This window comes from Balaenoptera acutorostrata, chromosome 19 (genome assembly GCF_949987535.1).
Source record: "Balaenoptera acutorostrata chromosome 19, mBalAcu1.1, whole genome shotgun sequence".
NCBI lineage: Eukaryota > Metazoa > Chordata > Mammalia > Artiodactyla > Balaenopteridae > Balaenoptera > Balaenoptera acutorostrata.
In genome coordinates, this window is record NC_080082.1 from 14777443 (window position 1) to 14795830 (window position 18388).

Genomic DNA, 18388 nt, shown 5'->3' on the forward strand with positions numbered 1-18388 from the left:
CCCCAACACTCACCTCAGGAAAGGCGCAATGTACGGCGTGACCGGAAGTGCGTCACTACGTCGGCTGCGGCGCCCAAGCTTCACGAGCTTCCTCTCTAGGAAGCCAGAACGCACGTCTCTGTGGACTCTGGCTTTCCTCCCCCTGGCGTACGTTTTTAACCGCGGACCTAGAATAGAAAAAGCTTATCCTTGTTTAAGCTAACCTCTAGCTGAAACTTAGCATTTCCTTCAATTATAAGTTGGCAAAAACCACAGTAGTATCAGCAGTGCCTTGCGACTTTGTCAGCAATAGAAATCATAGATGTTTTTATATCACATTGCAATTGATGAAGTTATAGTGGAACTTAAGTATCATGCATGGTCACTTTTGCCTTGGCTGACAAAAAAAGTAAAGTTAACCTAATGTTTTGTTGCAGTACCTATACTGACTACATTTGATGTGATTATCTCCTTGCTGCTGAAAACATACTTAATGGTGAGAGAACGCCTTCCCTGTAAGGTTGGCAACAAGGCAGGTATGTCATCTCTTCCCACTACTATTCAACATCCTCCTGGGAGTCCTAGCAAGTGCAAGAAGGCCAGAAAAAGAAATAAAAGGCATAGAGATTGGAAATAAAGAAATAAAACTGTTACTATTTGCAGAGGACATGATTGTCTACACAAAAAAAATCCCAAAGAATCTACAGAACTTCTAGAACTAACAGTGAGTTTAGCAAGGTTGAAACAGGAGGGAAGGGGGCAAGGCACAACCTTTAAAGGAATGACAGCCGTTGAGGATACGACATAAACTGGTTAGAACCAACTAGGTCCGGACTTACCTGACCGGCCAGTGGTTGAGACTCTATGCCCCCATTGCAGGGGGCATGGGTTTGACCCCTGGTGGGGGAGCTAAGATTCCGCATGCCTCACAGAGTGGGAAGGAAAAAAAAAAAAAAAACCAACTAGGTCCAAGATAGCAGAAGATTCAACTTCCTGTAAACCTTGCGTCTCATTATACGCTCATTGTAACACACTGGCATATGCTAATGACACACCCGCAGGTGCCATGACAGTTCCAAGGCTAACCCTAAAAGGCCAAAAAGTGGGCGGTGGCCCAACTCCTGGAAATCCCCACCCCCTTCTCCAAGATAGTTGAAATAATACTCCCAGTCATTAGCCTATGAAATTACCCAGCCCATTAAAAACTAACCACCCCATATTTCAGGGCCTCTCGCCTGCTGAGATGGCCCATACTCTCTCTGTGGAGTGTGTATTTCTCTCAATAAATCTACTTCGCCTCTCGCTGAATTCCTTCCGCGCAGAGACATAAAGCACCTAAACTTCAGTAGGTCCTGAGACAAGGTGTGTGATTTTTATTAAAAGACAGTGGGTCAAGTCCCAAACTCAGTTGTGTGGCTTCAAGGTCACAGAGTTAAAGGTGCAAAAAAGATCAATTGTTGGAAACCAAAATTTCCAGCAATAAAATTTCCTGCAACCTTAATAAATTTTTAAAAACAGTACCATTTATAACAGCATAAAAAACATGAAATACTTAATGCTTAACAAAATATGTACAAGATATGCATGCTGAAACTATAAAATAATGACAAAAGAGATGAATGTATACCTAATAAATTGAGATACTGTGTTCATTGATTGAAAAACTCAACATTATTAAGATGTCAGTTATCCCCCAAATTGCTCTATATATTCAAAGCAAGCCAATCAAAATCCCAGCAAGACCTTTGTAGAAATCAATAAGCTGATTCAATTGCATGTCAATCATTTAACAGAGCTGAAAAAAAGCAGTGGAGAAAGGAGGGATTTTTCAATAAATTATGCTGGAACATTTGGATATCCCAATAGAAAAATAAGATTCTTACTTCACACCATCACTAAAATAAATTCCAGGTGGATAAAAAATCTAATTGCAACAAATCTACATCTTTGATGAGAAAGTATGGGCAGTATGATTTCTACAGATGTGTTAATCCTGTCTGCCCACACATCTGATGCCTGAACCCTGTAATGGATACCTCAACATGGGGCTGCTCAAGCTACAGCCCAGCATCCCCGGCAGATGGACGTGGTGCCTTCAGAGGCATCTCGCATGGCCTCCCTGTACATGTTTGTACCCACTTGCCACCAACCTTGCCATAATGCCCAGTGGCACTGATTACCTCTTCATGTCCTGTGTTGTCTCCTATGACTGCCCCTCCTGCCCTTCTGCAAGCCAAGGAAAAAGGCCTCAGGAGAAATCAAACCTGCTAACACCTTGATTTTGAACTTCCAGCCCCCAGAATTGTGAGAAAATAAATTTCCATTGTTTAAGCCTCACAGTCTGTGGTATTTGTTATGGCAGTACATGCAAACTACTTTAGACATATAAAGTTAAGACATGTTGGCAGTGTCAGAGGCTGCTAGTTGCCTGTACAAACATCTATTTGTCCCTCTTATTTAGTAACAGAAAAATGCATCAGGGGTTGGCACCTTGTCTCTCACCCAAGGACATTTCTTGCCATCCTTGTAAGTCTGTGGGTCTCCCAGGACTAAGTTCTGCACAGTGAAGTGGAAGTGTTCTCAGTACTTACAGGATATTTCCTTGAAAGGAAGTTGACATGCTCTTCTTCTTTTCTTCCATCCTGCATCCTGGAATGGCTGGAGCTCTAGCTGTTGCTTTAGACTATGAGGATATTGCCCCATCTGATGGATGGCAGTGCGGTGAACTGGAAGGAGGCAGGATTCCCGCTGCCAGTGTGCAGCTGCCTATCTCCAGATCTCTTTTATTTTTTTACATATATTTTTTAATTAATTAATTAATTTTTTGGCTGCCTTGGGTCTTCATTGCTGCACGCCGGCTTTCTCTAGTTGAGGCAAGGGGGGGGACTACTCTTCATTGCGGTGCCCGGGCTTCTTATTGCGGTGGCTTCTCTTGTTGCGGAGCACAGGCTCTAGGCGCGTGGGCTTCAGTAGTTGTGGCACGTGGGCTCAGTAGGTGTGGCGCATGGGCTTAGCTGCCGCGGCGTGTGGGATCTTCCCAGAGCAGGGCTCGAATCCGTGTCCCCTGCATTGGCAGGCAGATTTCCAACCACTGCACCACCAGGGAAGTCCCCAGATCTCTTTTAAAAAAAGGAAAAATCAACTCCAGTCTTATTTTAAGCTCTATTATTTTGGATTTTCAATTATGTGCGCTTGAACCTAACCAAGCCTGATCCAAAGACAGTAAGTCAGTTAGAGGGGGACTCCAGCAGTGGTACCTAGGTCACATATCATGGATAATCTGCTAGATACTCAAGTTCAGGAAGATGGAGCTACTCCGGTACGTTAGAGATAAAAGACACATTGGGGGTCCAGCTCAGGCACTTACTATGAAGGTACTACTTTCAAATAGTTGTAGCAACAAAAATGCCAGTGCCATGCAGCCACTAAGCCTTACTGGGTAATCTAGGAACCAGGTCCTCTGCCTCTTAGAGCTGTATTTTCAACTTCTGCACATGCTACCTCCCTGACAACAGCAGTTTTGAGACTGTCAAACACACAATGAGCCACTCTGTACTAGATATGCCTCACTGTTTTATCTCAACCCATTCACCGCCTTCTTTTCTCCAAAGCCAATATACAGCCTCCCTTTGCCTTGACCTGATCCCCAGTGTCTTCCATTCACAAAGAGCATACCAAAGTCACCTCAAATGTGTCTTTTCTGTCACTGAATTACATTTGTTACAGATCTTGCATCCAGCCTTTAGGGCATCACTCTGTGACAGTTAGAGCATGGGCTCTGAAGCCAGACTGCCTGGGTTTGAATCTCTGCTCTTCCATTTACTAGCTGTATCTTTGGGCAACCTACTTAACCTCTCTGTTCCTCACTTTCCTAATTGAAACAAGATAACAGTACTTCAAAGGCTGTTGGGAGTTAGTAAGTTACCGCATTGTGGAGCACCTAGCAGAGATAAGTGCCACAAAATGTTACTGGTTATTAGCATTTATTAAAGAACAGCTATGGCAAATTAAAGACTAGTATTCTGTTGGGGAAGCAACAACAGGAACTAACAAACCTCAACTCAAGTGACTTCAACCATTTCTTCATCTGAATCACTTTGGTTTCGGCAGAATTATAAGTCCACTACTAAAAATGATTCCCCTCCCCGGGCAGGGGTAGATTGCTGTCAAGTACAGAGGAAGTGGTGAAGTCATTTTCTCAGGCCCAGATTTCAGACAACAGGTTAAATCTGGAATTGAAAACTGCCATGACAGTAGATGACAGTACAAGGTGGCATGGGAAGTAACAAGGCACAGGTTGACAGGCATCCAAAGAAGAGAACTTCCTCCTTATTTTTACAAAAACATATCCTCAGTATCTCTTTAGACCAGTGGAAACAATTTTGATTGTTATGAATGAGGGTAGGGGAGAACATCACAAATAGTATCTAGTGGGTAGAGGCCAGTGGGTAGGCTAAACATCCTACAACTCACAGGACAGTGTCCAGCAAAAAAATTATCAGGTCCTAAATGTCAATAGTGCTGCATTTGTAAAATCCTGCTTCAGACTGAGAACCAAAGCCATTTCCTTGGGTGTAAAAGCCCCCTAACCAGATCAAAGAGCAGGGCAAACATGCTATGCCGGGCATTATAATGATAATATCAAGCTTTTGCATGCAAATATGAGTAATAAAAATCTTCCTATAGGTTTTATAGACAAACAAACTTAGGAATGACAAGGGGCATATTTGAAAATATTTTTTAAAATAAGAAAAGTAACTTGGGTACAATGCTAAGCTAATGATTTATAAAAGTCAGTAGGAAATTATAAATTACCAACATTGATTCAAGAAGAAATAGACAATGTAATGGACAATGCCAGGAAAGGAATTATTAAAGTAGTGAAAGTTCTACTCTGCTCTACACTACCCCCAACAAAAGCAACTGGTCCAGGCAGCTTTATAGGTGAACTTTTTTCAAATTTCCAAAGAACAGATAATTGCTAGGCTTTTGAAACTGTTCCAAAGCACAGAGGAAGAATAGTCTCCTAACTATTTTTAGCAACGTGGTATAATTCAGGTCCCAAATCTTGACAAAGAGTGAAAAAAATTACAGGCCAATCACACTTATGAATATAGATGCTAATATCCTAAACATATTAATATAATCCAGCAACATTTAAAGAAACTTAACAACACTATACCCAACTAAGATTATGAGAACATAAGTATGACTCAATATTAGGAAAAACATTAATATAATTAACTATATAAATAGGTCAAAAAAGAAATATCATCTTTAACAATCTAAAATAAGATAAAATTCAGCATCCACTTCTATTAGAAACTGAGTAGGAAATAAATACTTTAAAAAATTTTTTTCTAATTAATACATTCATCTACCCTACAGAATATTCGATGGAGATTTTGTTTTATAATAACTTGAAATTTTCATTAATGTGCTTAAATTGCTGTAACTTCAAACCATTTAGGATGCCTGAATGTTGACCTGGCTTAATCGAGGGTTAAAGGCTTTCCCACATTCACAACACTTGAGTGGTTGCCTCTGTATGAACCATCAGAATCATAGCTACATCTTTTCCAATACATCACTCACATGAAAGGTTTCTTCATAGTGTGGATTCAATGAAGCTAAATCAAGTTTATGTTAACTCTGAAGGTTTTGAAACATATGAGACATTGAAATGGCTCAATATCAGTAAGGATTCTGTTACAAGTGAAAGAAATCCCAACTTAAGACTATTTAAGCAAAGAATTTAATTTTTTGATTTACATCACTGAAAAATCCAGAGGCAAGTTTAGTTCTCTCCATCTCTGTTTGCAGGGCTGGCTTTCTTCTCAGCCTTCACGTGGGTCAAGGCTAACATCCACGTCCAGCAGAAAAGAATGTCACTTCGTGGTAGGTTTTGCACAGTCAAAGGGTCCATTCTGATTGGATGAATTTGGGTCGCCTGAACCCACCATTGTGGTGGGTGGAAGGAACAGTACAGATGGGCCAGACTAGGCTACATGTTCCACCTTTGCAGTAGGGAATAGAGCCTCACCCAAACCACATGAACTGTTGTGTTGGGGCAGAGTGGTATTTTCCCAAAAAGTAGGGCAGTAATTACCATGAAAATGGGGTAAAAAATGCTGGGAGGCCAAAAGAACCAAGGTCCAGGACAGGCTTCTTTCTAGGGTGGGCATACCCAAGATGATGTAGCTGGGAGGAAGTCCTAAATGTTTTCCCACACTTGCTACACCCATATGGTTTTTCTCCACTGTGGATTCTCTGATGCCGACTTAATGTTGACTTAACAGCAAAAGCTTTGCCGCACTCATTACATTCATAGGGTTTCTCTCTCGTCTGGATTCTGTGATGTATAACAAGGTTCAGAACTACTGGGGAAGCCATTTCCACACCTCTTGCAGAGATTGGGTCTGTCCCCACTGTGGACTCTCTGATGCCTGATCAGACTTTCACTGTTATTAAAGGCTCTTCCACACCCCTCACACTGATAGGGTTTCTCTCCAGTGTGGATTCTCTGATGCTGAATTAATGAAGAATTGCCATTGAAGGATTTCCCACACTCCTCATGTGGATAGAGTTTCTCTCCAGTGTGGACTCTCTGGTGTCGAATATAGTAAGAAAAAAAGATGAAGTATCTCCCACACTCCTCACATCCGAAGGGTTTCCTTGCATAGTGGATTCTCTCATCCTTTCTTTTAATGTTTTTCACTGTGGGGATTTCCTGGTGCTTCTCCAGTTCACATGTTTCTGGAAAGTCAGGTTCTTGAGAAACTCTTCGGCAGTCTACATGATATCATCACCTCCCTTTCTTCAGAAATTCCCTGTGTTGATGTGGGCTTGTTGTCAATGTTGGTCTCAGCATCTGACATAGGAAATGAAAAACACATGTCACATGAGAATTGTGACATGTGACACATGAGAATTGTATCAGAAACAACAGAGCACTGAAATTATAAGGTCTTTAGAGATTCCAACCTCCATGTGGCCTGCCAGAAATATGAAGCTATCAAAATGGAAGTGCCAAATGTGACAGAGGCAGAAAATAGTAGCTGTGTTACAAGAAATTAGATTTTGAAGCCAGGTCATTACATTAGCTTTTCCAGACCTACATAGGATACATATCCCTAATAATTTGTGACTTCATAGTACTTAAATGCCTGAAATGCTCAAGGTGGAAGAGGCATTCCCTGATGGCTTACAAGAGTTGAGTGAATACCCTAAAATGGTTAAAAACTATCGAGTCTATGTGCTGTTGTCAGACTCAAAAGTGTATGCTGGATACTTGGAAGGGAAAGAGCATAGCTTGCTTCAAGACCCAGGAGACTTCCCAGTGCCCCTTTTCACATTGAAGAAAATGAAAACCTAAGGTGAGAAACAAATAGTAACAGATTGTCCGATGGCATTCGTATTTCCAAAAACTGGATGATATTTTAACTAAGTTAGTTTAAACTTAATCAATATTTTTATTTGTATTTTAAATTATTTATTAATTTATTTATTTAATTAATTTATTTTTGGCTGCATCGGGTCTTAGTTGCAGCCCGCAGGGCTTCGTTGAGGCATGCGGGATCTTTCCTAGTGGCGCACGGGTTCTTCATTGCAGTGTGCGGGTTTTCTCTTTAGTTGTGGCGTGCAGGCTCCACAGCGCGTGGGCTCTGTAGTTTCTGGCACGCAGGCTCTCTAGCTGAGGCGTGCGAGCTCAGTAGTTGCAGCGAGTGGGCTCAGTTACCCCGCGGCATGTGGGATCTTAGTTCCCTGACCAGGGATCAAACCCATCCATGTCCCCTGCATTGTAGGGTGGATTCTTTACCACTGCACCACCAGGGAAGTCACAAAATTTAACCAGTATTTCTAAATTTTTGAGTTGTTAAAAAAATAAATTTTATATTCAAGTGTTGATCTTTATCAATTTGTACACTTTTGTTAATTTGTATTCTAAAATATTAGCTTTTTATATCTTTTGCAAAATAAAACTATGTGCTGAACACCTGCTTTATTTTTCCTTTTCTTTACAAATTAGCTGACCTTGATCTTAAACCACTAGAACATAAGCTCCATGAGAGCAGGGACTTTGTTTTCTTTCCTGCTATCTTGGGTGTCTTGAACAATACCTGGCACATAGTAGACACTAAATAAGTATGATAAATAAATGATTGAATAATTGTTTGTTACTCTGTATAAATAGGCATACAACTCATGCACTGCAATAATAAAATTATTCTGGCTCAAAAATAAGTGTACAATTCCAGACCTGACCTCTCCCCAAGATTACAGAGCTGCATTCTCAACAGTCTGCTATACCCAGGGAGGTGGGTGTCCCAAAGAAACTCAAACTTTGTGGCATTAAGTCTAGTGTCATCTACCATAAAAACTGTTTTTATATCAGGACTCCCCTACGTTACCCAACTCACTGACACTTTTACTAAGCTCTGTCAGTGGTACCAGGACATTTCTCACAATCCTTTTCATCCCTACATCACCCTGTCCCCAAACTTGTGTAGGCCTCCAAAGTTATTAATTGCAATATAATGCCAAGGGAACAGGGGTTTATGCCTTCATTTTCTTCTCAGTCCAATCAAATTACATACTATTTTGAGTTAGTATTTCTAAAACAGAGCCCATTATGGAACTCTGTCACTATGGCAAAGGCACCGTGGTGGGGTCACTGCTCCTGCTCCACACTCTCATTTGACTGCTCTCTCATTTTCTGAATACGTGTTGTCAGGCCCGAGGGCCTCTTCCATCCTGGTCAAGGGGAGTGCTAACCTTCTCTCCTTTCATACAACACGACTGCTCTCTCATTCTCTGTTCCCATGCAGTAAGTTCCCTAGGACAGAACTCTTCAGGTTGGCCATAAACTCTGTGTTCTAGACTTTCCACATGCACCAACAACATTTATGCACGGATGGCTAAGTAAGGGGGCTTAAGGATATGCTCTGTAGTAGAAGAGGGATGTCCAAAGAAATATAATGTGAGCCATAAATGCAAGCTACATATGTAATTTAAATTTTCTGGTATCCACATTAAAAAAGTAAAAAGAAAATGGCAAAATTAATTTTAATAATACATTTCATGTAATATATTTAATATATTTAAATAATATATTTTATTTAACCCAATATATCCAAAATTTTATTTCAACATGAAATCAACATAAAGATTATTAATGAGGTCATTTACATTTTTTTACTTTTTACTTTTTTTTTTTGGCTGTGCAGCGTGGCATGTAGGATCTTAGTTCCCTGACCAGGGATGGAACCCACGCCCCCTGCAGTGGAAGCGCGGAGTCTTAACCACTGAACTGCAAGGTAAGTCCCCTCAATTACATTTTTTTATACTAGGTCTTCAAACTCTGGTACTTACAGCATCTCTCAATCTGAATCAGCCCCACTTCAAGTGCTTAAGAGTTTAAGAGCTTTAATAAGCACATGTAGCTAGTGACTACCATAACAGCACAAAAGTAGAGAAAAGAAAATCTTGTTAGGTTTTCAGTCCTAAGCCCTATGCTTTTGAATGCTAACTAAGAAAGTCAGAAGAATGAATGCTTGAAGGAGAGACCCAGAAATATCCATTCTTTTTTTTTTTTTTTTTTTGCTGACAAAGCAAAAGACTTTATCGGGAAGGGGGCGCCCAGGCAGAGAGCAGCTGGGTAAGGGAACCCAGGAGAACTGCTCTGCCACGTGGCTCACAGCCTCAGGGTTTATCAGAAATATCCATTCTTACAACAGAAACTAACACAGTATTGTGAAGCAATTATACTCCAATAAAGATCTATTTTAAAAAATATATCCTTTTTAAAAAAAATAAATTTATTTATTTATTTAATTTTTGGCTGCGTTGGGTCTTCGTTGCTGTGCGTGGGCTTTCTCTAGTTGTGGCGAGTGGGGGCTACTCTTCATTGCAGTGCACCAGCTTCTCATTGCAGTGGCTTCTCTTGTTGTGGAGCATGGGCTCTAGGCACGCGGGCTTCAATAGTTGTGGCCCGCGGGCTCTAGAGTGCAGGCTCAGTAGTTGTGGCGCACAGGCTTAGTTGCTCCGCAGCAAGTGGAATCGTCCTGGACCAGGGCTCGAACCCGTGTCCCCTGCGTTGGCAGGCAGATTCTTAACCACTGCGCCACGAGGGAAATCCGTCTGAAGTGTAATTATTTCTAAGAACTTGCTTGTTTGGTCAGCAGCATTCCATAGCAGGGAGATCACCTTGCAGGGTGGTTACAGAAGTAGGAAATATGTCATAGATCACTGCACAGTCAAGAATGAATGTGCAGGGACTTCCCTGGTGGTGCAGTGGTTAAGAATCCACCTGCCCATTCAGGGGACACGGGTTCGAGCCCTGGTCCGGGAAGATCCCACATGCCGTGGAGCAACTAAGCCCGTGAGCCACAACTACTGAAGCCCACATGCCTAGAGCCTGTGCTCTGCAACAAGAGAAGCCACTGCAATGAGAAGCCCGTGCACCGCAATGAAGAGTCGCTCCCGCTCGCCGCAACTAGAGAAAGCCCGTGCGCAGCAACGAAGACCCAAAGCAGCCTAAAAAAAAGAAAAAGAAAAAAAAGAGTCATGTACCACAGTGTTCATTGCAGCTCTATTTACAATAGCCAGGACATGGCTAAGCAACCTAAGTGTCCATCCACAGATGAATGGATAAAGAAGATGTGGCACATATATACAATGGAATGTTACTCAGCCATAAAAAGAAACGAAATTGAGTGATTTGTAGTGAGGTGGATGGACCTAGAGTCTGTCATACAGACTGAAGTAAGTCAGAAAGAGAAAAACAAATACCGTATGCTAACACATATATATGGAATCTAAAAAAAAGAAAAAAAAAAATGGTCAGAAGAACCTAGGGGCAAGACGGGAATAAAGATGCAGACCTACTAGAGAATGGACTTGAGGATACAGGGAGGGGGAAGGGTAAGCTGGGATAGAGTGAGAGAGTGGCATGGACATATATACACTACCAAACGTAAAATAGATAGCTAGTGGGAAGCAGCTGCATAGCACAGGGAGATCAGCTCGGTGCTTTGTGACCACCTAGAGTGGTGGGATAGGAAGGGTGGGAGGGAGGGAGATGCAAGAGGGAAGAGATATGGGGACATATGTATATGTATAACTGATTCACTTTGTTATAAAGCAGAAACTAACACACCATTGTAAAGCAATTATACTCCAATAAAGATGTTAAAAAAAAATAGATCATCTACAAGGGCCTACTGTATAGCACAGGGAACTCTACTCAATACTCTGTAATAATCTATATGGGAAAAGAATCTGAAAAAGAATGGATATATGTATATGTATAACTGAATCACTTTGCTCTACACCTGAAGCTAACACAACACTGTAGATCAACTCTACTCCAATATAAAATAAAAATTAAATTAAAAATTTAAAAAAAAGTAAGCTGCAGAAGAAAACATCAAGTATACTATTTATATACATTCAAAACATGTAAAATAATGTTATGATGTTTATGGAAATAACCATATATAACAAGTTTAAAAGCATCTATGAGCATGAATAACACCAAATTCATATGGTAACCACCTCTGGAACCACAGAGAGATAAATGCAATTCAAAAGATGTATAGGGCTTCCCTGGTGGCGCAGTGGTTGAGAATCTGCCTGCTAATGCAGGGGACACGGGTTCGAGCCCTGGTCTGGGAAGATCCCACATGCCAAGGAGCAACTGGGCCCGTGAGCCACAACTACTGAGCCTGCGCATCTGGAGCTTGTGCTCCGCAACAAGAGAGGCCGCGATAGTGAGAGGCCCGCGCACCGTGATGAAGAGTGGCCCCCGCTTGCCGCAACTAGAGAAAGCCCTTGCACAGAAACGAAGACCCAACACAGCCAAAAATAAATAAATAAATAAATAAATAATAAAAATAAAGGAATTCCTTTAAAAAAAAAAAAGATGTATACAGGGGACTTCAGTTCCATCTGTAATGCTTTAGTTCTAAAAAACACATGGAACAGCCATGACAAAATGGTCAGATACGATAAAGCTGAGGGGAGGTACATGGGTGATGGTTATTCTCTTAATTTTTCTACACCTGAAGTATTTTAAAGAACTTTAAAAAAATCTCAATAGTTCCACTAGTAGAATAAAACCAGGAGAAATATCTTTTAAAAAATTGAGAAAAGAGCGGGACTTCCCTGGCAGTCCAGTGGTTAAAAACTTCACCTTCCAATTCAGGGGGTGCAGGTTCAATCCCTGGTCAGGGAGCTAAAATCCCACATGCCTTGAGGCCAAAAAACATAAAACAGAAGCAATATTGTAACAAATTCAATAAAGATTTTAAAAATGGTCCACATCAAAAAATTTTTAACAGAAATTGATAAAAGAGCAAAGAAAGCAAAAGGGACAAAATAGGACACAAGTAATCATTAAAAACTAAAAGCATTCAAGATGACAGATGTCAGACCAAAATTTATCACAATAAATGTAAGTTGGTTAAAATATTCTTAAATGCATCAATACAGGAAATGTATGAAACATACTCTGCCTAGATGATTGGGCTACTTTCCATAAATGCAAGGGTAAATAAGCCTGTGAATAAGGAGATTGCCTTTACCTAGACATCCCTCACAAACCAGAGAGCTTCTGTTTCTAATTACCTGGAGAGCCCTTGTTCTTTTCACTGAGGACAAGACCCCATATACTCATGAAGTACACTATCCTAAACAGAAATTTCTAAATTACTAATGCAACAAATTAAAATATTAGTGAGGTCTCACTAATCATTTTCCTATATTCCATATACAATATGTGTTTTCCTGATATTTCTTGCCAAAGCCCAGGAATCATTAAAGACTTTGGGGAACAATAACTTCTGTGTTACATGTGGTGTACCAAACCGCTGGGTTTGGACGCTCCAAAACGACACGTCCACAGCCTTGGTTAAAGCCTCAGCTTTCAGTGACAGAACCCAGGGGGCTGTTCTGTCTCTCAGGGCCAGGAGGTTTCCTCATTCTAAAACTCTGCACGGCCTCCTCGCCTCTTTCCCTCTCATGCAGGGCAGTGCCATCTGCACACACTTCCCTTGAGCTCCCCATCCCCAGGCTGCTCTCTTTCCAGCTCAGGCTGCAGTAGTGGAGCTTGCAGCTGTGTGGCCTCCGACAGAGGGGTCGGGGTTGGGGAAGCTAGCGCAGGTCCGAGGCAGAGACCCAGAGGTGGGAACCACTGCACGGGGAGGCCCTCCACCAGGAGCTTTGAGGCCGGCACCCTCCCTGGTGTCTCCCTTCGAGCTTGGACGGCCTCAAGCACTACCCGGCTCAAGGGATGCGGAATGGATCACACGCATGAGAAAATCAAGGTTCAGGGAGTTTTAATAAGGCCACAGTAATCATATACTGGGATCAGAAGAGGGGAGAAATGAACAATTTCAAACACTTGAAGGCTTCCCTCGGTCCTGAATATTAAATAGAACACCTGAATGTCAGCTACATTTTTCACAGCACAATGGTGACATCTAGTGTTAACTGGGTAAATCTCAGCCTTGCAATTGACCTGAAATTCAGAGAGAGAGTCTTGGTGCCTCCTTTCGCCTCAGGATTCTCACCTTGGCTTCCTGCAGGGCCAAGAGATTTGTTTTTGTTTTTTTCCAATTTCTAACTTGCCTTTTAATTTTCTTAACAATTGCTCTTTTATTTTTCACACTGTTGAAGTAAAATTGATGTACAATAGACTGGACATTTAAATTTTTTTAATTGAAATATATTTGACATAACATTGTGTAAACTTAAGGTGTACAACGTGCTAATTTGATACATTTATATATTGTCATATGATTGCCATTGTAGTGATGATTTGTTCCTCTTCCACATTACATAATTATCCTTTCTTTTTAGTGGCTGTAACAATTAAGTTCTAGTCTCTTAGCAAGTCTGATGAATATTGTTGTCTATATTCACTACACTGGGACTACTCTGGGACTTATTTACTACTTGTTGCAAATTTGTAGCCTTAAACATCTGTCCTATCCTCCCACCCAAATTGGACATTTTTAGGGTGTACAACGTGGTGAATTTTGACCAGCAGAGAACGAAATAGACAAAACTCCCTGTCCTCATAGGCTTGCATTCTTTTTTAAAAAATATTTATTTATTTATTTTTAACTTTGGCTGCGTTGGGTCTAAGTTGTGGCACAGGGGATCTTTCGTTGCGGCACGTGGGCTTCTCTCTAGTTGTGGTGTGCGGGTTTTCTCTCTCTAGTTGTGGCGTGCAGGCTCCAGAGCACGTGAGCTCTGTAGTTACAGCATGCGGGCTCTCTAGTTGTAGCATGCAGACTCAGTTGCCCCTCGGCATGTGGGATCTTAGTTCCCCAACCAGGGATTGAACCCACGTACCCTGCATTGGAAGGCGGATTCTTAACCACTGGACCAGCAGGGAAGTCCTGGCTTGCATTCTTTTTTTTTCCAGCTTGCATTTTTTTTTTTTAAACATCTTTATTGGAGTATAATTGCTCCACAATGGCCGGCTTGCATTCTTAATGGCCAGAATTATGCCACATGGCTACTCCCAACAGCAAAGGAATTTGGAAGGCAAGTTTTTAGCTTTTTGGCTTCCACAATAGAAAGAAAATGGAAAGGGTGTTGTGTGAACCAACTTACAGCTCCTGCCACAGTGGGACTGAGGAGCATGCTAGAAATGTGTAAATGCTTATGCGCACCAGTTAGGTTTAAAGCATGTTTCAAAAGTACTGACATACCTACTTCTTCAGCCAGCCCCATTCATTATTATTATTACTACTGTTAGTATTAACTTAGATGTCTTCTTATTTGATAACATGTAAACAGATCCCCTAGCACAAGACCCTGGCCCGCAAGGGACCTCCATTCAATGGTAGGTACTATCTTGGCACCAATAAGGTACCCCCCGATGGTCCTCGAGTGTTGTTTAGACCTTTCATTACCTCAGGTCCCTTTCATTAGCTCACTGTAAAGATTCCTTGTTAAGTTACATGCTCAGCTGGCTTTGCTAACCTCTCATGATGTTCACAGCCTCTGTTTTCGAAAGTCCCCTTAACAGAAAGAAACAGATGCTTACTAGATACGATGAATGGAACTGCTCATCTGGCTCAGAAGATACTCATTTTTACTGAATCAATATTAAATCACAGTTTATAAAAACCCACTCCAAAACTCCTGGGACTTTCCACCAGGATACGCTTCCCAAAGTAAATTCCATCAGATCACAGCTCTTAAACTGGAATGCACGTTGGAATCACCTGGGAAGATTTTTTTAAACTATGATGCCTGGGTCTTGCCCCCAAAGCAATGATTTTCAATTGGGTGATTTGCTCCTTCCACCAGGAAACACTTAGCAATGTCTTTTGGTTGTTACAACTGGGAGAGGGTGCGACTGGTATCTAGTGGGTAGAGCCCAGGGATGGTGCTAAACATCCCACAATGCAGAGAAAGAGAAAGGCCTCCACGGTAAAGAATGTCTGGTCCCAAATGTCAATATGGCCAATGCTGAGAAACCTCATTAAAGATTTGACTCTCTAGATATGTGTTCACCCTGCGCGTGGGAGTTTTTTTATCAATTAAAAAAATTTTATTTTATATTGGAGCATAGTTGATTAACAATGTTGTGTTAGTTTCAGGTGTACAGCAAAGTGATTCAGTTTACATAACCATGTATCTATTCTTTTTCAAAGTCTTCCCATTGGCATGGGAGTTAAAATCTTCCCAGGTGATTCCATTATGCAGCTAAGTTTGAGGGAAAAAAGCTAGAAACATGTTGCTAGAGAACATTTGCATAAGTGGCTAAATTGCTTTCAACCCTGTGCCATTGAGTTTCAACTGGAAAATTTCCACATCTTCTCAATGGATCATGAGTTGGGTTGGAGGTTGAAGGTGGTTGGAAGGAGGAAGAGTTGGTTGCTTTCGTAAGGAGGAACCTAAGTTTCCCACAACATGCTAGAATGGACATCTCCACAAATATAAGTTTTGCTGCTTATTATTCACCTACTTATGAGTTGGCCTCGCTGGTGTAGATCAGAAGGATCATTAACTACAAACAGTCACATCCTGGGAAATTGGCCATTAGGAGTCACACATGGGGGAAGCAAGCTAGCTAATCATTGCCACTGCTCTGGGAGGTGACAGCTTCTTTGGGGGGAACTCCAGGAAGGGCCACTGCAGTTGCACAACTTCAGGGGCACTGTTCACATAGAACACAACACGAATGGTGCTTCCTGGCTCCATAGCCCCCAAAGTAAATTTTTACATTCACCAGATTGCCTAGACTTTTAAGCTAAACCGTTTTAAATATTTTTGCCAAATGAAAATAGCTCTATATATTCTTTTTTTTTTTTTAGATTTTTTTTTGATGTGGACCATTTTTAACATCTTTATTGAATTTGTTACAATATTGCTTCTGTTCTATGTTTTGATTTTTTGGCCGGGAAGCACGTGGGATCTTAGCTCCCTGACCAGGGATCAAACCCGCACCCCCTGCATTGGAAGGCAAAGTCTTAACCACTGGACCACCAGGAAAGTCCCTATTCTGATATTTACACTGTCTCAGATAATACTAAGGAGAATATATTTTATATTATATATATGATATTTGCATGTGTATGTGTGTATATATATAATATAAACAATTTTTAAACAAAAATGGTATCATATTATACATACCAACTGCAACTTGCTTTTTTTTTTTGGCCATGCCATGCGGCTTGCGGGATCTTAGTTCCCCAACCAGGGATTGAACCCGGACTACGGCAGTGAAAGCGCGGAGTCCTCACCACTGGACCGGCAGGGAATTCCCTGCAACTTGCTTTTTCATTTAACTCTCTATATTGCCCACTCCACAGGTTCAGACATGTAGCTATGTTATTCCATCTAACAACTACAGAGTATTACATTGTGTGGAACTGATGACCTTAAAGAGTAGTTGCTTATTAAATAAGGGTGGACTGAACACAAGAATTCCTGGAATCCCATAACATGACACTAAAAGTACAACAAGGATAAGGATTTACAAGGACAAGAGAATGAGAAAGGAGATGAAAACCGATGAGAGATGTCAACACAGCGTGAGCAGATGGAAAGAGAGAAAGAAGTGGTAACCAGAGAAAACCAGAAGCCTTGCATGTGACAAGAGTGGGGAGGAGGGTGGCTAGGACACGTGGATAATACCACAAACTGATTCACCCAGCAGAAAGGCTCAGGAATCAGGCGTCACACTTCACACAGCAGACACAAGACACAGGGAAGAGGAAAGAGGGAAGAGGTATAGGGACAACTGGACCTATAGATCCCATCCCCATGTATACAGCCCAGAGATTTCTTCCCCCAAACCCTGTAACACAGGAGGTTTATTCTCTGGGGGAAAAAAAATTACAGAGGGCCAGATTGAAGCAGTGGATTTAGAACAAGGAGATGAATGAAAGTCTGCAAACTGTACCGAGAAACACCACAATGCCTCAACTCCTCCTCCCCCACCCCCCCAGATCTATTCTCCCACCTGGCTCTCAAACTCCATCAACCCTGCTTTATACCGTCTGCACAGGAGCTTGGAAGGACCTTCTTTAGAGGCAAGGAATAAAAGGAATAACACCCAATAAATCTACAGACATCTGTGGTAATGGTCTATCAACAAAAAATTCAACAGTCTCTCGAATTCTTCTTTACTACAAAGTGTTGGATGTGATTCTAAGGTCCTAAGCATGGCCATGGCTATGTGTAGGTCGAAGGTAATAGAAATATAATGGAAGTAGAGGGAATGCTCTAGAAATAATGATCAAGGATATAGGGGATATTTTATGTTTAAGCTGGGACTTAGGAACACAGTGGTGGGGGTAATGAAGAGCTGCTGGAGGATGTCAGACTGAGACGGACAGGAATGAGCGAGAATCAGGACCAGCGACCAGGATGTCTACTTCCTAATTCCCACCAAGGAGACAGTCATCATGGGTCAGAGTGTCACCAGTGTACTTTCCCATTCAGCAAACATCCTGTGTGTACCTACTATGAGCCAGGTTCTGGGTTAGGAAACATATAAAGATATAGACTAAGGTGCTGTTCTTGTCCTCAAAGAACTAACTATTGATCTATACAGAGGATATTGCCAATTGTACAGCTTGCTGTCCTAGGGTAGACATGGGGTCCTGAGACTCTCCTGCTACTTTCACAGATCCCTGCCTAGGCACAACTTTGTGCAGATCCCTCCTCATTTCCTCACTCTCCTCCAGCCTGACACAAAAATGTCCTTCCCTTAGCATTCCCACTCAGTCTGTGAGAACCACAATTCGGCACAGTTGAAGGTCTCTTCTGGCTGTCATGTCAAACTAACAAATAAGCATGGAAAAAGCTCACTATGTGCAAGGGGCTAGCTAACTCTGGCATTCAAATTTCATCATATAGGCTTGGAAGTTGTGCATTTATA

General features: G+C 41.6%; 1 protein-coding gene, 1 long non-coding RNA gene and 1 pseudogene across 4 annotated transcripts in view; all 3 read right to left on the reverse strand.

Moving 5' to 3' along the window:
* The window catches only part of ZNF19 (zinc finger protein 19), a 29885-nt gene extending 24625 nt beyond the window's left edge, over positions 1-5260 (reverse strand). Inside the window, exons 1-2 of one of the 3 annotated variants that reach the window (XM_057534319.1) lie at positions 2571-5260; positions 14-167 (exon numbers count right to left, since the gene is read on the reverse strand). The gene's annotated coding sequence lies outside the window, so the exon portion shown is untranslated. Of the gene's footprint in view, positions 1-13; positions 183-2570 lie in introns of all 3 variants that reach the window. The other 2 variants (XM_057534320.1, XM_057534322.1) reach the window with 2 other exon arrangements.
* Positions 5261-5716: 456 nt separating this feature from the next.
* The window catches only part of LOC130705723 (uncharacterized), a 93990-nt gene continuing 81318 nt past the window's right edge, over positions 5717-18388 (reverse strand). Inside the window, exon 6 of the long non-coding RNA XR_009006101.1 lies at positions 5717-6850. This is a non-coding gene — a long non-coding RNA (uncharacterized LOC130705723). The remainder of the gene's footprint in view (positions 6851-18388) is intronic.
* On the reverse strand, positions 8667-8776 carry LOC114236000 (U6atac minor spliceosomal RNA; annotated as a pseudogene).